Source organism: Phyllobates terribilis, unplaced genomic scaffold (assembly GCF_046119375.1).
Source record: "Phyllobates terribilis strain yellow unplaced genomic scaffold, ASM4611937v1 Scaffold_9__5_contigs__length_417890890, whole genome shotgun sequence".
Lineage (NCBI taxonomy): Eukaryota > Metazoa > Chordata > Amphibia > Anura > Dendrobatidae > Phyllobates > Phyllobates terribilis.
Window position 1 is genome coordinate 174,834,431 of NW_027362769.1, and position 21,910 is coordinate 174,856,340.

The 21,910-nt window shown below is 48.8% G+C and overlaps 1 protein-coding gene and 1 long non-coding RNA gene across 2 annotated transcripts in view; one reads left to right on the top strand and one right to left on the bottom strand.

The window, feature by feature from the left end:
• Positions 1–2,944: 2,944 nt before the first annotated feature.
• Positions 2,945–20,069, bottom strand: LOC141161909 (uncharacterized). Its single transcript, XR_012250705.1, has 4 exons — positions 19,983–20,069; positions 11,666–11,718; positions 11,050–11,146; positions 2,945–3,056 (listed from the first exon to the last, which is right to left on the bottom strand). It is a non-coding gene; the product is annotated as an uncharacterized lncRNA (long non-coding RNA).
• The window catches only part of TMBIM1 (transmembrane BAX inhibitor motif containing 1), a 49,544-nt gene continuing 45,665 nt past the window's right edge, over positions 18,032–21,910 (top strand). The window contains exon 1 of the mRNA XM_073647413.1: positions 18,032–18,172. The gene's annotated coding sequence lies outside the window, so the exon portion shown is untranslated. The remainder of the gene's footprint in view (positions 18,173–21,910) is intronic.

Sequence of the window (21,910 nt, forward strand, 5' to 3'; positions counted from 1 at the left end):
CTAAGATGGTGCCCACCTTATATACCTCCCTCTCTGTGTATGAGCCCAGGTGACTTGCAACCAATGGGCTCCTACCTATGCCCAGAGACCGTCCCCTCCTGCTCCTACATCACTGGGTTTTCCTCCCCCCTCCCCACTCCAGCCAGGGACATGGTCTGTCGTGCCTGCATTACTGTCTAATGGGAGCACCGTTGAGCTGTCCCCCGGAAATGGGGTGAGTGTGTGTATGCAGCTTACTGAGTCCTGGTCCACACACTATCGTCACCCGGGAGTGGAATATCACACCCCTGGTTGAGGTGCAATACCCCTGTAGCAACCGAACCCTCGGGGCGCTACACATGCGTCGCATCTTTCCAGACCGCAGCATGTCAAGTTCTTTTGCGGAGACTTGCGTCTCCGCAAGAGAAACTGGATCAGTACAATGTATGCTTGGTTCAATGAACAGAAGCGGATTCACCTGCGTGCAGCACTTTGGATGCAGCATAAAGTGTAAAGTATACTGCATTCAAAGCGCTGCCCAGACCCTTACATCTCCCTATCCTCCGCTAGCCTCAAGCAAATGATACAGACACATTCCCTTTAAACAATAATGCCCTCTTAGCAATTAATAATACTCTAAGTTCCCCTAAAAGTAGTAATGCTCCCTGAGTGACCCTTTAATTAACCTTCAGTTAGTCGCAACAAAATACACTACTTAATACTTCCACTTCGCTGTGGCGCGTGTAGTCAATGTCGACTTTGTGTTTCAGCCACTCAACATTATTTTTTTAAATCTCAGCTAGCTGTCATTGAATAAGATCAATCTTTTTTTGTATCAAGATTCAAGAGACTATTTAAAAAAAAGCCATGTGGGTTACTCACACAGGTGAAGGGCTGAATGTGGGAGAGCACCTGCTTGTAATTGTATCTACTGGACTCAGACTGATACAATGTATCAGTGCCGGAGTATGTAACAAACTAAGAGATTTGTGATGAGGGCCATAGAGGATACAATTGAAGCAAACCCTCACTTGGTGACCAATCTTAATGACCTGTATCCAGTCGGCTTGTAAGCGCTAAAGGGGTTGTCCCAAAAGTGATTGCGATCATCTGGATAAATTGGGTATGGGCAATTTGGACCCCCACGGATCACAAGAACCTATGCCTCTCATAATCGGTGGAAGGAGTGAGTCCCATTTCATCATGCCACAGCCATTCTAGACCAGAGCAATAAAAGGGTTAAACAGCCAGGATGGGGGGGGTGCTGAGCATGTGATTCAGGAAGGCCCAGGACACCCCTGCAGGGTTTATTCTACAGTGCCGCAAAAACACATATTGGCTGCTTTAAGGGCTTCAGTAGCATCAACAGAAACTTACTGTTAAAACATGGACATTGACTTTAAACTGTACCTCTAGCAGGCAGAGGGGTGGAGGTGGTGGAGACAAGCAGGAGGGAGACCGTCAGGAAGTAGGTGAAGCCGGAGTCTGCGTTAGATCCCATTATTACCAGCACTGTTTTTGTATCATTATTGCACTGTGATGAGGATCTATGGAAATCATTCAGCACCCATATTCCACCCAAAACCAATCTTTTGCATAAATATTTCGTCCTGTTATTTATCCTCCTGCTGCCTAAGCCCCTGAGATAATTTCCCTGTTAGGTGGAAATAACCTTTCCTTATCTGCTGCATCCTGAAATAACACAGGCTCCATATGGAGTTTCCAATCTTCTTTCCCCGCGCTGATTACAGATCAGGACACGTTTCCATTGTGCTCGGTGCCCAGAATTCCCAGGATTTGGTGCAGAGATTCGGTCGGCTCTGGTTATTCTGCATTGTTGATGTAGATGGCAGGTAGCGACTTGCAGGGATTTTCTTCCTTGACGTGTAATTATTTACAGCGGGCCTGGGGGCCTCTAGGCTCATCCTCCTGACTTCAAGGATTAAGCCGCTCAGGGACAGTCAACTATATTTAGACCAAAGCGCAGATCAGTGCACAGAAATAAAGCCATGTCCTCCGTGCCGTTATCAATCGCTTTATACCTCATCATTATAAAGAAGAATTTTCCCCTTAAATCCCTACATTTTGACTTTTTGCTATCAAATTGTTGAAAGAAATGTATCATTGTTATATCATTTTCTGGAAAAGCTGACAAACATTATGCCTCAATGCATAGACATTTACACAGCAACCACAAGGGGGAGCTCACTGCATACAGATGTATACAGTCACCATTAGAGGGAGCTCACTTCATGCAGATTTATACAGTTACCACTAGAGGGAGCTCCCTACATACAGATTTATACAGCCACCACTAGGGGGAGCTCACTACATACAGATTTATACAGTTACCACTAGGGAGAGCTCACTGCGTACAGATTGTATAGTCAGCACTAGAGGGAGCTCACTACATATAGATGTGTACAGTCATCACTAGGGGGAGCTCACTACATATAAATTTATACAGTCACCACTAGATGGAGCATACTACATGTAGATTTATAGTTATCAATAGGGGAATCTCACTGAATACAGATTTATACAGTCACCACTAGGGGGAGCTCACTACATACAGATTTATACAGTTACCACTAGGGGGAGCTCACTACATACAGATTTATACAGTCACCACTAGGGGGAGCTCACTACATACAGATTTATAGTTATCACTAGGGGAATCTCACTACATACAGATTTATACAGTTACCACTAGGGGGATCTCACTATATACAGATTACATAGTTAGCACTACAGGGAGCTCATTACATATAAATGTATACAGTCACCACTAGATGGAGCATACTACATATAGATTTATAGTTACGGGGGAGCACACTACATGGTGGCTGTATAAATCTGCATGTAGTGAACTCTTTTATTATAAAAATACAAAACTTACAATAAATAAATAGCAAAATCCAAACCCCGGTAAAAGCAAAAGTACGTGTCCAGCATTACCCCCCTCCAGCCAAAGCAACCCCCAAAAAAACCTCTCTCTCTTCTTCTTTCTCAGAGAAGCTTCCTCCTTCCATCTTTCTCTCTTACGCTGTTTTCTGCCCTTTACTCTTGTCTTGTCACTTTAGAGAAGAAACATTTTATTAATACACACATCATACCAAACCTGACAAAGAAAACTCCGGTCCATCGCCCAAAAAGAAACATAAAAGCCACCTGGCTTAAAACACATCTATATAAACCACACAATTTATTTATTTATTTTATTTTTTTCCTTTTTTGTTTGTTACACAGCAAATACAATTATAACAAACCTGCCACTAACCCCCCCACCACTAAAAAACCCCACACAATACAAAAATTAAGCTCAACGAGGAACTCATGACCTCCTGCCTACAAGACAGGTGCATTAACCCAATAAGCCACAGGATCATCACCTTACAATACAATGCTTCATAACTCTCTACATTACAACACTTCCCCAGAGCCAGGATTGGTGCCTGTAAGCCATATATCAGTATTTCACTGCTGCAAAACAAAAATCTGATAGTGAAAAGCCACCAGGAGACCGGAGATGACAGGCGTCTATCCTAACAATCCTTACTCTACCAGCCGTCCCTACCTGTCTAGACATCTGCCCCTATTTATCTACCTACCTTTACCTGTCTCTCCCTGCCTGACCCTACTGCCCTACCTAACTCACTGCGTGCCTACCTAACTGTCCCTCGGCTGTCCCTGTCCTGTCCCTACCTATCTACCTGTCCCTACTGAAGCTATCTACCTGTCCCTACCACTTACCTGCTTATCTAGGCCCTAGGGTACATTAAATGAGAACCCTCTCCAGAGAAGAGGGGCCCTCGCTGCACCGAGCCCGTCATACTCCAGAGAGAGCACCTTCACCAGGCCACCCAGAATGTTCCTAACAACCTCGTCCCGGGGGAGGATTTTCTGTTGAGTTGAGACTAAGCACCGTGCGTTCCACGTGTAAAACGTGACGACTAAACTGACTAGAAATAAAGTGCCCCGATCTCGGCCACCCAAGGATCTGAATGCCCCATACGCCCACTCCACATAGGAAAGGTGTGCCAGCCGAGGCCAGCCTATGAAAGCACCCACCCCGTTGTAGACCCCTGTATTAAAAGGTCACTGAAGGAGGAAGTGCTCCATGCTTTCCAGCGTGTCGCAACACTCCTCACAGGGACAACCCTGGTCTTCGGAGTTCCTACACTTCAGGTTGTCCCTTACATACAGTTTCCCATGGAAGCAGCGCTAAACCAAGTCCCAAAACTTCAAGCGGACCCGTGTAGAATTCAATAACCTCAGCCCGCCCTCCAGATCCCGACTTGGGCAATCTTTGAGCACCAGAGGCTTCTGGAAATGGGTCAACAGGACCCTCCTGTCAAGGAATTTCCTCGACATGGTCCTGATCTCCCACATTCCCAGACCCCACCGGCGGATTACCTTCAGAACTGGGGTAGCATAAGCCGGGAGATGTCCATGCGGTGTGCATAGGTCCTTCACTTGCCCTCCTGTCTCCCATTCCTGGAAGAAGGGCCGAAGCCATCCCCTGCAGGAGAATACCCACGTAGGAGCCCTCTCTGACCAGAGGTTGGCGATGTTAGTCTTGACGAAAGTGTTTACTAGAAACACCACTGGGTTGACCATACCCAACCCTCCTAGTCTCCTCATGCGATACGTGACCTCTCGTTTGACTAGGTTCAGCCTATTTCCCCATAACATCTGGAAAAACAGGCTAGACCCGAGTCCAGAGCGGCTCTGGCAATATGCAGACACTGCCCAGGTATATTAACAAGGGTAGCAAAAAACCCTTAATCAGGCTAACTCTTTCCCTCAAAGACCAACCCTTCCACTGATCGACCTTCTGGGTGGCGATCTTTAGTCTCTCCTCCCAATTTTGCTCGGGCTAGTCCCCCGGGGCAATTTCAATGCTTATAATTTTTGCCGAAGCCTGTAGCTCTGGAAGAGTGTCCGGGAGACCAAAGCTAGGGTCTCCCCCTCCCAGCCAGAGACTCTCACACTTTTCCTGATTAATTATGGACCCAGAAGCCTCTGAGTAGCGACCAACCTCAGACATGTCCCACTCCGCCTCCTCACCAGAGGATACAAAAAGGGAGATGTCATCAGCATACGCCACCACCCTCAGAGTGGCTTCTGGGGCCACCTGGTCCATCCTGACTCCCGCCAACGGCCCGCGCTCAACACTCCTTAAAAGGGGATCTATCGCGAACACGTATAATAGCGGGCTCAACGGACAGCCATGGCGGATCCCAGACCCAACCTCAAAAGGGCGGCCAGATCAACCATTCACGAGCGGGAAAGTCTCTGCCCCCGCATACAAGATCTTTAGCCAATTTACAAACCCCCTAAGGCAGACTGAACCTCAGAAGGACGGACCAGAGGTAATCGTGGTTAACCGGATCAAAAGCCTTTGCCTGGTCTAAAGACAGCAAATACCCCTTCCAGTGACCTGCCCTACCCTGCCCAACTGCCTCTCGGACACCGAGTACTGCACTAAAAGTGCTGCAGCCTGGAACAGAGCAATGCTGGGCCCTCGAAAGGAGCTGGGGTGCAAACTTCACCAGTCGATTAAACAGCACCTTTGCCAGAACCTTCCAGTCCGTATGGAGAAGCGCTATGGGACACCATTTCTCAATACGGGACAAGTCCTTACCCTTTGACAGGATAATCAGGGCTGACTGCCTCATTGACCGGGAAAGAGCGCCCGAGGAGAGACACTCGTTAAACACCTCAGTCAAGAGGTGGACCAAGGAGTCCCAAAAGGTCTTATAAAACTCGGATGTTAAGCCATCTGGACCTGGCGATTTCTTAGGCCGAAGCCCATCAATGGCCAGTCGCACTTCCTCTTCCCTGATTGCCTCTGTCAAAATGTAGCGCTCCGAGGGTTCTGTCGCTACAGAGGTATTGCATCTCACCCAGAGGTGCGATTTCTCACTTCCAGGTAAGGATGGAGCGTGGCTCAGGACCCTAACACCCACATGCACTACACCACATTTCCGGGGGACAGGGCGACAATGCTCCCAAGAGTGAGCACAACTGTCCCTGATCCCTGGCTGGAGTGGGGGAGGGAACACCTAGAAAGGGGGAACCCGGTAGTGTGTGGGTGGGGAGAGTAGATCCAGGGTGCACTGAAGGAGGAGTATATAAGGTGGGCACCATCTTAGGAGTTGAGTTCAGTCAGAGAGAGAAGAAGACAGGGAGCAGGGGCTCTTTACGAGCTCTGCTCCGCGGGCAGGCCAAGTTACAAGGCCTGGGCCTGGAGGAGAAGGAAGGAGAGGAGAGGAACGGAGGAGGCTCCAGGAGTGGAGTGAAGGGACCCCAGGGGTGCGGACCGGCCAGTCGCCACCGTACGCCCGCCGCTACCAGAGTAGGGGGGTCAGGCCAAGAAAGGGAACCGGATCCCTCATCTAGTGGAGAAGAGCAACTACCCTCGGCTAGTAACCGGAGGCCTTGGCATTGCACGTGTTACGGCCCCTAACTACACCATATAGGGCCCAGGGAAACGGAACATACGTTTGCCCGCCAAGGCCCGAGGCAGCTGGATAGAAACGTGGTCAAATGTGGGGTACGACGGGCCAGAGAAAGGACACATGAAGGGGGTCCTGAAAAGCATTCCAAAGGTACCTGGGAGTTGGCCGAGCCCCTCACCTGGTGAGCACAGTACGACGTGGGCAGTCATTACCTGCAGAAGTGGCTTGGAGTGTAAAACTGTGTGTAAAGACCCTGGACTGCATCACTGGACTCTGAGTCATTACTGTTGCTCCCGCGCACCATCACCCCCACCATCTGCTCTCACTGCCCTGAGGCTATACTCCTCCCGTGGGGAGTTATACTACCCTTTGCTGCACACACAACATCAGCCTCAGCGGTCTGCCCCGCAGCGGCGGTTCTCAGTGACCGCAATCCACGGGTGGCGTAGTCGGACATTTAAACATTAAAAACCAAATAAACAGATCCGCCACTGGTTTGACCACCCTGAGCCACGGGACTGGGTCGCCGCCACGGAGACTACAAACCCCCAGCATTACACAGAGACCCGGCTCCGGGTATTTCCCCCACACACGGCCCAGGGGGCGCGTCAACTTTGGCGTAGTCGGCAGGATTTCGTGCCCGCAACCACCGGGTACTGCGTGCCTGAAAAAGAAAAAAAAGACTGTTTCACTGTAGTGGATGTGGCGCCCGCCCCAGCAGAACGGACGCCATTATGTGCGCGCCAAAAGACGACAAGAAGCCACCTCCCATCGTGGGCCATGTCCCGGAATGGCACCAAAGACGGAGCCCACCCCCAACGGCCATGAGTGCGGCTGTAGAGATGTCCATCAACGTGGAGGGGCTGCCCCTGAGAGTGATTGCCAGCAGGTTGCCCCGGGACCACCCCCAACAGGGGTGGAAGGGAAAGAAAACCGAAGGGCAGGGTGTGGTTTGGTTCAGTCTTGGCAGACCACACCCGGAGATGGCGAGCAGCACCAGCCCCAGTACCCGTGCCAGTGGCCTGCTGCAGGCCGAAGAGACTTCGTGCAGCTTCGCGTAGCTGATGGCCCAGCTCCCCAGAGAAGACCCTGAATTCCTCCGGGCTGGGCTGAAGGATTTGGACCGGAGGATGGTCCAGGCGCAGCGGGAGGCCATCGCGGGGTGGAGAGAGGAAATGGCCCGGTGGGTCGCGACCCGGCAGCAAGTGGCGCTGCCAGGACCGACAGCGTGCCTGCCCCTGAGGACAGAGAGAGGCGGTCGGAGGCCGAGAGCAGCGCTGCTGTGGAAGCAGATAAGGGGGACGCCCCTTCTACCAGCCCTGACGCCACTAGCCTGCCCCTGGACCCCATCGCGGAGTCGATCGACCCGGGAGTCGCTGCACCTCCTCCGCTCCCGCCGCCTACACCTAGGCCCCAAGTCCCGAGCGCAGCCGCTGGACCGCGCCCCACGCCGTGCCCCTTGATCCCGGGTGCGGCCGGAGGCGGCCCGCTCCAAGCCTGGTCGCAAGGCCTGATGCCCCCAGGCGCTTTCCACCAATTAGCGCCCCCGGTCCCAACATTACCACCCCTGGGCATGGCCTTATACAGTCAAATCACCGGTCCTGATCGAGAGCCGGTCCCCCTACTACGCGGATGGGTTCACCCTTGCCACCGGAGGGGCCCGTCCGCGGAGGCCAAAGCCCCGCTTCCTCTGCTCCTGCCCGCTCCGCAGCCAATCACCATCCTCCAGCTCCCGGATGAAGAGGTCCAAATTGAGTGGGATCAGACCGGGGATGACCTGATGGGGTTCTCGCAAGAGACACGGGCGGACGCAGCCCGCAGGCGAGAATTCTGCCGCCGGGAGATGGCGCAGCTAGAGAAGGAGGGGCAGGCGCGGCGCCAAAGACAGGAGCAGCTACAGGCCCGGAGCGTGGAGGAGAAGACCCAGGCCCGCCGAGACCCCCAGGCTGCATGGGGTCCCGAAGTCACCGGGACTGTGGTCAAGTTCCACCAGGAAAAGGGGTGGGGGTTCATTCGGGACCCGACGACAAACACAGACATCTTCGTTAACCGGAGGGATGTGGAGAGTCGCCTGCCCGAGGGTCACCCGAGATGGGATCTGTTCCCGGGAGATCTGGTGTCATATACCCGACACCGAGGCCTGCGGGGGTGGTACGCCCTCAACGTTCAGTGGGTAGAGGCACAGCACTACCCTGAACCCTGCTACATGGAGGACCCGGACGGGTCTGAACAATATGATGAGCAGGAACGTCCACCAGGGGGACACCGCTACTAGAGAGCAGCAGCCCGAACTGTATATAGTCACCCGTCAGGGTAAAAGAAAAAGAGTTTAAAGTTCACCCCGGTTGGGGATTGTTGTCCGTTTCTTTGTTAAAGTTACCAGAAAAGGGTCCGTGAACTATCCGGCTGAGGACTGGGAGCAGCCAATCCTTGTAAATAGTTGCACTTCTTAAAGTGCCCCCTATTGATTTTATAAGAATCTACAACAAACGACCTCAGAACACAAACCCATTAGAGGTGGCCGAAGGCGAGGTCCAGCATCTGGATTGTCTATGCCCTGCAGCCACCCCAGGGCCTCCGTTGAGGGTTTGGGATGGGTCTCTCAAGTTCGTGTTTGCAAGTTTGCACTTTAAAGAAAATGGACACCTAGTTGCAGACCGTGCTGTAACCTGTTTAAAAAAAAAAAGTTTTATCTGAAAAATGTTTTATATTCAAAAGAAGTGTTTATATGTGCGAAGAAAGTTCTATAATGTAGTTAAAGAAACGTAAACAGTGACGTTAAGAGAAAACGAGTCTCCCATAAAGGGAAAATAATTAATTGTTGGTAATTTTATATGTGAATGCATTCAAAAGTTTTTGCATGTCCTAATTTACGTTGTCTTTTGCTCTGTTCCAGCCCGCGGATGTGCTGTGATTTACCAGCGGTGAATGTAGCGCCCCGAGGGTTCGGTCGCTACAGAGGTATTGCATCTCACCCAGAGGTGCGATATCTCACTTCCAGGTAAGGATGGAGTGTGGCTCAGGACCCTAACACCTACATGCACTACACCACATTTCCGGGGGACAGGGCGACAATGCTCCCAAGAGTGAGCACAACTGTCCCTGATCCCTGGCTGGAGTGGGGGGAGGGAACACCTAGAAAGGGGGAACCAGGTAGTGTGTGGGTGGGGAGAGTAGATCCAGGGTGCACTGAAGGAGGAGTATATAAGGTGGGCACCATCTTAGGAGCTGAGTTCAGTCAGAGAGAGAAGAAGACAGGGAGCAGGGGCTTTTTACGAGCTCTGCTCCGCGGGCAGGCCAAGTCACAAGGCCTGGGCCTGGAGGAGAAGGAAGGATAGGAGAGGAACGGAGGAGGCTCCAGGAGTGGAGTGAAGGGACCCCAGGGGTGCGAACCGGCCAGTCGCCACCGTACGCCCGCCGCTACCAGAGTAGGGGGGTCAGGCCAAGAAAGGGAACCGGATCCCTCATCTAGTGGAGGAAAGCAACTACCCTCAGCTAGTAACCGGAGGCCGTGGCATTGCACGTGTTACGGCCCCTCACTACACCCATTAGGAAGGCACCATATAGGGCCCAGGGAAACGGACATATGTTTGCCCGCCAAGGACCGAGGCAGCTGGACAGAAACGTGGTCAATTGTGGGGTACGACGGGCCAGAGAAGGGACACATGAAGGGGGTCCTGAAAAGCATTCAAAAGGTACCTGGGAGTTGGCCGTGCCCCTCACCTGGTGAGCACAGTACGACGTGGGCAGCCATTACCTGCAGAAGTGGTTTGGAGTGTAAAACTGTTAGTAAAGACCCTGGACTTCATCACTGGACTCTGAGTCATTACTGTTGCTCCCGCGCACCATCACCCCCACCATCTGCTCTCACTGCCCTGAGGCTATACTCCTCCCGTGGGGAGTTATACTACCCTCTGCTGCGCACACATCAGCCTCAGCGGTCTGCCCCGCAGCGGCGGTTCTCAGTGACCGCAATCCACGGGTGGCATAGTCGGACATTTAAACATTAAAAACCAAATAAACAGATCCGCCACTGGTTTGACCACCCTGAGCCACGGGACCGGGACGCCGCCACGGAGACCCGGCTCCGGGTATTTCCCCCACACACGGCCCAGGGGGCGCGTCAAAAACTTGAAGCGAGGGGTCATCCCCTGGCTCAGGGATAGCCCGGCCAGGAAAGCCGACATCACTTACCGATCAAGATCCTTCTTTCCCAAGAGGTGTGAGTAGAAAGATCTGCTCACATCCAGGATCCCTGATTTGGATCTGTTTAGGGAACCCGTACCGTCGACCAAACCTGTCAACTCACTGACATCTTACATTTTCTGTAGGGGTCGGGCGAGCGGTACCTCCCGAAATCCCTCTCAAAAACCAAAGATGTGTGCCTATCTTACTGACACCTCTTGAGTAAAGACTTCACTTTGAAGATCTCCTCACAGTCATCTCCAGTCGAGATGAGATTTTTGAGTTTCCTCCTCAGTTCCTGATACAGGCGATACCTGTCCAGGCTCCTGAGGCTCAAGAGCTGGCGGAAGAATCTCGCAACCCGTTCCTTGAACATCTCCCACCAATCTGACTTATTGCTACAGAGATCCAAAAGGGGTACCTGGCTCTGAAGAAGTCCTCAAAGGATTGTCTTATCTCCGCTTCCTCCAAGAGGGAAAAATTCAGCTTCCATAGTCCTTTTCCCATCCGAGGAGTTTCTGCAACATTCAGAGAAAAATAAATCAGACAGTGATCAGAGAACTCCACCTCAACAACGGATACTGCTGAAGAGACGGCTTCCTCCTATAAATAAAACCTGTCTATCCTAGACCTGCAGCTACCTCTATGAAAGGTGAAACTACAGTGACCTGGGGTGTGCCGGATGTGGACATCCACCAGGCGAGCGTCACTAGCTATGCTATTAAGAGTTTTACTATCATAAGCCAGCCGGTCAATGAAGCCTTGTGACAGAATTAAAGTCACCTCCAAAGACCACCTGCCGGCTCGTAAAAAGATAGGGCTTAATCTTCAGGAAGAGACATTTACGGTCCCACTTTGACTGTGGACCATAGATGTTAATGAGCCGAAGCTCTTGTCCCCTCATGAAGACGTCTGAGACCAGGCACCTCCCCATTTCTACCTCGATAACTCTCCAGCATTCAACCGATTCAGTCTTAAAAAGGACTGCCACCAAACTACACGGCTCGGCCGCAAGAGACCAGTAGGAGGACGCGCACCTTCACTCGCTCTCCACCTTGTGTATGGCCCCCATATCCGTAAGTCTGGTCTCCTGCAAAAACAAAATTTCAGCGTCAAATCGGGTGAGAAAATCAAAGGCCGCAAATCTAGCCACATCAAACTTTATACTAGCGACATTAATGGACGCCAGAGTCAACGGGGTGTGTGCTGCCATCATGAGTGATCGAGTTAGATGGCCTTTTTCTTCACCCCACCCTTTTTCCTAGCCTGTTCATCTCCGGACGATGAAGCCCCTCCTCTTCTTTTCAGAGAGACAGAGGTATCCATCCCTACCACCTCTTTCTCATCTCCGGACCCAAGGATGGCCCCACCTTCCGAGGAAGACACACCCTCTGGAGAAGGAACCCCACCCCCCCTCCCAAGGACCCTGCCGAATGTTACCTCTGGAACCTCACCCCCGACCCCCATCTCAGAAGGGTCGTCAAGGACTTGGAACCGGTTGGAGAGGGGGATGAGAGGGGAGTCGGTGGGACCTTCCTTAGGCACCTTGGTCAGGGAGGGAGAAGATTTTACAGCTCCCTTCTTTTTCTCCTTTTTTTTACTTTTGTCACTCTTGGTACCCTTGTCACCCATTTCTTTCGGCTGTTCCCCTCCATCCTCATCAAAACTTTCATACTGGGAGAGATCTGAGAGATCAGCCACTTCCTCTTTCTCCATCCGTCTGATCTCCTCATTCACCTCAGTGACATGGGCCGCTGCCATTACTCCAGTTTCTGGAGGCTCCTCCTGCCCCATGCCCTCCTGACACCTTGCCTGCTTCCGCTGGTAAGAGGGGCCCCTAGCCCTGCCATTCCTCACCGGCCCCTCAGCTCCTCCCCCGCTGCCACCTCCAACCTCTGCAGAAGTTGCACAGCCAAGAACTTCCTCGCGGCTCCCCTCCGCCCAGCCGACCATGGCATAAGAGAAGGAACGAGGGCAGCGGCTGAACAGGTGAGCTAGATCACCACACAGGTGACATCGAATGACACCACAGGATGCGGCGAGGTGACCCACCCCACCACACAAGGCACATTTCTGCACCTTGCAGCCCGCGCTGAAGTCGAGGATCACCGCACCTGTGGCAGACCCTCGGCTGCCCCTGGTAGAAGACCAGAATCCGATCCATTCCCAGGAAAGGCGAGGAAGGGATGTGGGTGACAGTGCCCCATGAACGCTTCAACTTCACCATGAAGGTCCAGCCTCCTGACCAGATGCCAAAATCGTCCCGGTTCTTCTTAGGGACACCCACAACCTCGCCGTACTAGCTCAACCAGGTCATTATGTCGATGCCAGAAAGAGACTCATTACACGTTAAAACGGTCACTTTCTTCGGCCCACTTTGGCGAGAAATTGCCTCCATGGCAAACCCTCGCCAGCCAGGCTCCTCTTTTACCAGCTCATAATTCGACCGAAAGAGCTCCAAGCCCTCCTGCTGAGCAAATCTGATATCAAAGGTGGAGGTCCCAAAAGGATGTATCAGAGCAAAGATGTCAATAGCCCTGAAGTCCATCTTCATGAGGAGCTTCACCACATTTGTCCTGGATGGACACACCTCATCGTCCCTCAAGCAAAGACAAACCACATTTCTCCTGCAGACCCCCTGCCCGGCTGTCGGGAGGGACCACACAGTCCCCCCCCCCCCCTTTCTCTTGGAAGACAGCTAGACCAAACTTATCTAGCCAGAAGGACAACTCCACCTCTCTTCCCTCTACATTGATCGTTTGCTCCCCTTTTTTGAGGGCCTCCAGGAAACGGCGGCGAAAAGCATCATTCCCTGGGTCCGGAGATGAGGAAGACCCCTGTAGATCCCCATCGGCAGCAGCCGCATAACTAATGGTGCCTGCAGGCGAGGGGGGCGATGGACCAGCCCCTAAATTCCCTGAACCCTCAACCTCACAGTCAACCATCTCCACCTCGCTTACCTCAGCTTCGCCATTTCCACTAGAAGTCCCCGCGCTGGCACCATTCACACCAACCATTCCTCCAGCAGAATCCACATTGACACCATTCACAGCCCCCATTCCCACAGCAGAAACCGCCCCTCCAACACCTGACCCTACACCATTGTCACAGACACTATTCACACCACTTCCATTCTTATTTACATTTTCATTTGTAGTTTTTACTCTGCTTTCTGCTGGGGGGGTTGTTATTTGCAATGGAGCTGCACTCTTTAAGGGAGAAGCTGCAGGGTTTAATTAACAAACCCTGCTTTTCAGCATGTGCTGGCAAGCTGCTGCAGACTGTTGCTCCAGCCTCTCCTGCAGAGCATCTCCACGCTCCTGTGTGCACTTCACCGCCGGGTCCCCCGCAGATACAGGAGGTGACACACATGCAGAGGACCCCGGTGGCACAACCCCCTCCAGCGAGGGTGCGGTCCGGGCCGGCATTACCGCAGCCATTACAGCTGCACCCGAGATGATAACCGGTGCCGGGGTACCTGACTTTGACCCAGCATCGGATCTGCATGTGGGGGACCCCGACAATGATGCGGCCCCGGCTGACAGAGCACCGCCAACACTACGGGGAGCGGCGACCGTCGGTAAGGTACCCACAGTCTCCACCCCCCGAGCGTCAGCGGGTGCAGCAGGCGCCAGGCCATCCCCTGCTTTCACGGAGGACTGGACCTGGACACCTCCACAGATTTTATCACCGCCCGCCACAGGGCCATGCTCCAGACAACGCACATTGTCCGGCTGCAGCCACAAGCCCACTCTCGCCCCCTCTGCTACCGCCAGCAGAGACGGCGACCTGCGCCCTATGTCTTGTACTCTCCCCGCTCCCTCGCACCGGACCCACGGCAGGGCCCGGGCCGGGGTGGGTAGCGGGCTCCACACAGCGTGACCGGGGGGGGGGGTCCCAGGAATGGGGACAAACACCAACTTCTCCTCCGATATTTTCTTCCTTTTTTCTGTTTCTTTTCCCCCCTTCTGGTTGGCTCGTCCACGCAAACCTCATCCCCAAACTTCAGGTGGGCATAATTTACTGGGGATTCTAGCTGACAGATCTGCTGCATGACGAGGCAACCCCCACTACTGCTTTTATCGCTGCTGCTATCATCCGCATCACCCCCATCATCCTCTGAAATACTATTGTCTGATGGGAGTGGGACCTGCACTGGATCTATCCCGCTGTGTGTGGCCTGGAGATCACTTACCAAGCCCGCAGGTGGGTACGGTGCCTCCTCCATCTCCACATGGTCCACCTCCTCCACCTGGGTCGGACGCCGAGACCCCTCTGGCTCCTTTACAGCAGTCATGTTGTGGAACCAGTCCTCATTTTCCAGCTTTTCCTGAAACGGCCCGCTGTTGTCTAATATGGCCGCTCTCCGGGCTTCCATGCCCTCGATGCATATCCCCAGGCTGGATATCCTGGCTGTTAGGGCAGACTTGTCTGTGTGGGAGGCTCCGTCTGCAGCCTGCCTCGCCTCCTTCATCTCCTCCCGGAGCCTTCTCAGGGTCTTCCCGGCCTCTTCATACTCACAGAGGTACACATGGATCCGGGAGCCATAGCTGGTAACCGGCTCCCGTGTGGCCCTAGTGCCCCAATCCTTCTGCACCGCTTCTGCCGCACCTCTGCGAGTACTCCGCTCACCTCCGGGAGGAGACACCGCAGTGGCCCTCGCCTCAGCCTTAGGGGCTTTGCAGCCTTCCTGGGTCTTCCTGGGCTCCTCCATGCTTTGAGCCTTGTTGGATCTGGTGACCCTCTTTGCTGGTAGCAATGAGCTCCCACCCCTCGCCGGCTTAGACCGAGGGGTGGGAGGCGGGGACTCAGCCCTACAGTTCATCCATTTAAACCCTCTCTTCCCTGGGTCAGAGAGGGGGATTCCTGGGTGTAAAAAAACTGGTGTCTCCTATAGAGCAAACGAAGCAACACACCTTCCTCCACAGACTACAGGCTCCTAGTGGTGTCTGTAGAAATCTGTATGCAGTGAGCTCCCTCTAGTGGTGCCTGTAAAATTCTGTTTGTAGTGAGTGGTGATTGTATATTTATGTATGTAGTCACAGTTGCATACAGCTAGAATTATTAGCTATACAGAAATATTCTGAGATTAAAGACTGAAAGAGAGTAGTGCACATTACAGGTGTAGTACCTGTGACAGAGCTCGCACTAGAGTCCATTGCTATGGGGGTCTTGTCATCCTACAGCTTATAGTATTGCCCTGCAGGACATATTGATTGACAGGTGCATGATTTGTATCACTTGCACAACTTTGGATACAATTTGCATGATATCCAGCAATTGATGATCCTACTTCCTGGCGGCCTGAATGTGGAGTTTCCCATGTGCTGCCAGATAGTGATGAGCTATGAAAACCAGGGGGGACACTTGTTTCCACATTCACACAACGCTACTGGTGAAGCTTCTATAATTCTTGTCCGGGGCGATATTTGGGCTCAGGTTTCTCTGTTACTTTACAAAGCATCTTTGAGCCTCTTTCCTATTATGAATATGACATTTCTTGTTTTTGGATCTATATTAGGTTATGTTCACACATTGCGTTTTTGCTGTGTTTTTTTTAATGCAAATTTTAAGCTGCGTTTTTTCAGTACCAACAAAAGCTATGAAATTTCAGAAATCTCATGCACACGCATTGTTTTGTTATTTTCCTGACTGAATTTCTTAATTTTTTTTTTTTTTTAATGGATTTATCCCTGCATTTCTGCCCCATATCTCTCTCTTTTTTCAGTCTGTCTTTTAGTAAGTGTGTGTTTTTATTTTTATTTTCAGCTCACTTTTATCTCCCCCGGCCTCTTTCTATATCTGGAGCCCTATCTGACCATTGGAAGAGAACCTGATTGTTTTTGGATGACAAATTGGTTGAATCTAAATAGAACTCTTTCCCTTTAAGGATGAGGAGCGGACATGGACACCTATTTAGTATGGACATTTATTGCAACATCATCTGTTATGTATTATATGCATGACCTTTTGGTGCAGGGCGAATGGGGTGACACTTGTCACTCCACCGATATGATGTATCTCCTTCTCCGTTGTTGAGTAATCTGTCCTGCTCCATATTTATTCCTTATATGCTCATGATCGATTCCTGTGGTCCGACCTTGTGAGCATGCGCCGGATGCTGCGGTCATGTGGCCGCGGCGCGGTCTCGGGTGGGCGGCGTCCCGGAACATGTGACGTCAGTGTAGGAGTTCCCCTCTTCCTGGACGCCGCCTGAGACCGCGCCGCTGTCACCAATGTCTGCTGTTATGCGGTGACATGCGCCGCTATTGGTCAGTAACTAATTGCTTCACATGGGACCCACATGTATATAAGAGGCCCTGTATCCACACACACCCCCCACCACGCCCCCTGAGGAATTATGGAAAGATGTGTCGGGGCCACCCCTGGCACTGCTGGTCACCTGTTTACTTTCACTAAGTATGTCTTACTTAACCCTTTCCATGTGATGCTTGTACTTTTTATGTGTTGCTGAAAAAACCTCTGATGGTTGTTTATACTGTGACTTGTTACAGGTCACTTGATCTATGTTATTTAACTTTTTTCTGCACACATTGTCTGTGACTAATGGATTGTATGGGTTGGACTATGTGACCTAGTATAGGTCCAATGTGAATTTGATACCAGCTGTGTCTCTATCTACCCCCTGCTGCCTCACATGCCCATGTTATGTCTTTTCACACATGTTATTTATACCTGTTATTTCTTAAAAAATACATAAATAAAGCATTTCTCTCTTAGTCAACATATGGCGTTTTAATTATGTTATCTTGGGGTTTTGAAAATACCTACGGTCTCTCTGGTTTATATAATGAATTGGAAAACTGCTGCGTTTTTGAAAATTGCAGCATGTCCCTCCTTTCACCGTTTTTCAGACATAGAAATCTTTTTCCACTAAATAATTTGATCAAATTGAACTTTTTTTTCCAAAAATGGTTTTATGGTTTCACATATGTCTTGCATTGGTGACCTGTGTTCATGCTTCAGTGTTAGAAGCAAAGCTGAAGTTTAGTATCCTGAAAAACGCAGCAACAAAAAAAGCAGCAAAACCTACTTTTTGTAAGCAGCTTCTTTACTGCCAAGAGAGCAATGCAGGAAAAAAAACACAGCAAAAAAGCAACATGTGAACATAGCCTTATAATGGACTAAACACCTGTTTGTCCCCTGCAGACAGCAGGGACCCTATTTAGTATTTCTTCCTGTCAATGTATCAGTGGTAGTGTGGGTTATAGATAACTCAGTGACAAAGAATTTATAATTGGTGGAGAAAGGTTGAACTTCATGGACTCGAGTCTTTTTTTCAACCTAAGTAATGTATGCAGCCATTTTCCAGAATGCAAGGGGTTAATGGTGTGACTTGCATTACCCAGAAGGGCCTAGCAGGGGGCGCTGTGGTCACACTTCCTAGATTTGGCATTTGTAGATGGGTAGGGAGTGTTGTATTGAGAAAAGTCTTCTATCCACACCCAGCCCTTAATTCCAGACTTAGAGACGGGTCAGACCAGAAATCGACAGGCAGGAAGGAGGGTGCGACAGAAGCAGAGGTAAGAGAGGGGCATGGCTGATACCCAGGGGTACAGAGGATTTGGGGCATAGGCATTGTGTCAGCAGAAGCTCAAGATGTCACATGGAAATGTGTTTACTCTGAATTGTGTGGCAGGTGGTCTGAGGAGCAGGGAGGGGGTCTACACTGCAGGCATAGGCCGCTCTCACAACAAATAGATTGTCAGCTTTTCAGACAAGGGTTTGTACATTGTGTATATATCAGTTATATATGTGTGTGTGTGTGTGTTTTAGAAGGTTGGAGGGGATTAGGACCCTCCATCACCCCCCCTCCCCCATGCTTACTCTATCCATACATCTTTTTGGTTTGCAGCTCTCTGTATCCGATCTATGTACAGTATACAGCAATGTATAATTTATATACATCTACACCATACAGTACTTAAAGGGGAGGTTCTCTATGAACAACCAGGGTGCTGGAAACCGACTGTGTTTAAAAGTTTCTCGAAGTTTGTGAACTTTTTTTTTTTTTTTCTTTACTTGCTCTATGTATGATGTTTCTTATGATGTTTTCCCCGTTCGCTAGGACTTGAAAAACGAAACAAAAAAAGTTACAAATTAAAAAAAAAAAACACAAAAAAGAAAAAAATAAGGCACCGCTACAAATGTAACAACTAAAAACATCACCAGAAGACACGTAAAAATGCTGTAAAAATGTTTAAAATGAATTCCAGATTAAAAACAAACAAAGCTAAAGCATGTGTGAGGGCCCTTGGGAGCCAATCTCAGGGGCCACATCTGTCTGTTTGCATCACTACTTCCCTGTGACTTTCGGGACACATCCATGAATGTGTGTATACACGGATGCAGACGTGTAAATATTCTCTGTCATGGCTCCGCTGAGATCTATCGTTACAGGTATCAAGTCTAATAGACTTTTTAGAAAATGAACTTCCCCTTTAAGTGGCAGCATAAACCAGTTAGGTTGTGCTGTGGGTAGTACCAAGAGTAACACATGACTTGTATCTATTTTAATAGCAGAAGTTGCTTTGTTGCCATCTCATCATTTAGCAAACAAATTGCATTAGAAATCCGTCCATGGTACGGTGATCCGTGACGTTCAGATGTAGCAGAGCTTAGACGGACCCCATACTAATGTAGAATCCAACATCTGCTGAATGTAACTACTTCGGTGTAATTTATTGGGTCATTTTAGGTTGTTGTGGTACAAAAGAAACAAAAAAGCTGTTGCATTTTAGAAACCATCAACAAGCTGCTGTTGCTGGATCCTGTCTGTATCTTTGTACACTAATGATGCATTTATTGATGATCAGGATGGCCCTCCTAATTCTTCCATTATCATCTAATGTTATAATCAAGCAGGAAATCATTGTATCCTCACAGACAAACATAAAGGAACGTTATCAGTCAACTGCAAATTACTGACTTTTTCCAGTTAACACACAAGTTGGCAAACAGGTTATATTTGCTGAAAATAGTTAACGTTTTCACTTTCAGACCATGTACAGATAGCAGAAGCATCCTGGCATGTATTCTCCCCCAGAATCATAGAGCGCCTCCTGCTGGCACAGAACACCTTTCCTTGTACAGAACAGTAGGAATTGCTAATATATCACATGCAGAAGATGGGTGATACTACTGGGTGGAGTGAATGTCCCCTCCCCCGATCTGGATGCTTTACCTAAGACTAGTGCCATCGCATGTGACACAAGTGACATCATCGGTCTCCAGTTATAAGTTATAGGAGATGTCAGAGCGCCGAGGATATCAGCTTAGGGAATTACACAAATATCCGTGTCCCTTACAGAACGCATCAACCTAGGTAATTACCTGCTGAGCCTCCTATCATGGAGTAAGAACCGACACCGAACCGCTGCTGCCCGGGAGGAGGCAATCAGTCATAATTAATCATTACATAAGTGGTGACGACATGAACAAGGCGGAGTCTTATAATGACTATTATAGTAGTTATATTCTTGTACATAGAGGCAGTATTATAGTAGTTATATTCTTGTATATAGGAGCAGTATTCTAGTAGTTATATTCTTGTATTATAGTAGTTATATTCTTGTACATAGGAGCAGTATTATAGTAGTTATATTCTTGTACACAGGGGGCAGTATTATAGTAGTTATATTCTTGTATATAGGAGCAGTATTATAGTAGTTATATTCTTGTACATAGGAGCAGTATTATAGTAGTTATATTCTTGTACATAGAGGGCAGTATTATAGTAGTTATATTCTTGTACACAGGGGGCAGTATTATAGTAGTTATATTCTTGTATATAGGTGCAGTATTATAGTAGTTATATTCTTGTACATAGGAGCAGTATTATAGTAGATATATTCTTGCACATAGGAGCAGTATTCTAGTAGTTATATTCCAGTACATAGGGGGCAGTATTATAGTAGTTATATTCTTGTACATAGGGGGCAGTATTATAGTAGTTATATTCTTGTACATAGGGGCAGTATTCTAGTAGTTATATTCTTGTACATAGGAGCAGTATTATAGTAGTTATATTCTTGTACATAGGAGCAGTATTATAGTAGTTATATTCTTGCACATAGGAGCAGTATTCTAGTAGTTATATTCCTGTACATAGGGGGCAGTATTATAGTAGTTATATTCTTGTACATAGGGGGCAGTATTATAGTAGTTATATTCTTGTACATAGGGGCAGTATTCTAGTAGTTATATTCTTGTACATAGAGGGCAGTATTATAGTAGTTATATTCTTGTACATAGGAGCAGTATTATAGTAGTTATATTCTTGTACATAGGAGCAGTATTATAGTAGTTATATTCTTGTACATAGGGGGCAGTATTATAGTAGTTATATTCTTGTACATAGGGGCAGTATTATAGTAGTTATATTCTTGTACATAGGGGGCAGTATTATAGTAGTTATATTCTTGTACATAGGAGCAGTATTATAGTAGTTATATTCTTGTACATAGGAGCAGTATTATAGTAGTTATATTCTTGTACATAGGGGCAGTATTCTAGTAGTTATATTCCTGTACATAGGGGGCAGTATTATAGTAGTTATATTCTTGTACATAGGAGCAGTATTATAGTAGTTATATTCTTGTACATAGGGGGCAGTATTATAGTAGTTATATTCTTGTACATAGGAGCAGTATTATAGTAGTTATATTCTTGTTCATAGGAGCAGTATTATAGTAGTTATATTCTTGTACATAGGGGGCTGTATTATAGTAGTTATATTCTTGTACATAGAGGGCAGTATTATAGTAGTTATATTCTTGTACATAGAGGGCAGTATTATAGTAGTTATATTCTTGTACATAGAGGGCAGTATTATAGTAGTTATATTCTTGTACATAGGAGCAGTATTATAGTAGTTATATTCTTGTACATAGGGGCAGTATTCTAGTAGTTATATTCCTGTACATAGGGGGCAGTATTATAGTAGTTATATTCTTGTACATAGGAGCAGTATTATAGTAGTTATATTCTTGTACATAGGAGCAGTATTATAGTAGTTATATTCTTGTACATAGGAGCAGTATTATAGTAGTTATATTCTTGTACATAGGGGGCAGTATTATAGTAGTTATATTCTTGTACATAGGGAGCAGTATTATAGTAGTTATATTCTTATACATAGGGGCAGTATTATAGTAGTTATATTCTTATACATAGGGGCAGTATTATAGTGGTTATATTCTTGTACATAGGAGCAGTATTATAGTAGTTATATTCTTGTACATAGGGGCAGTATTATAGTA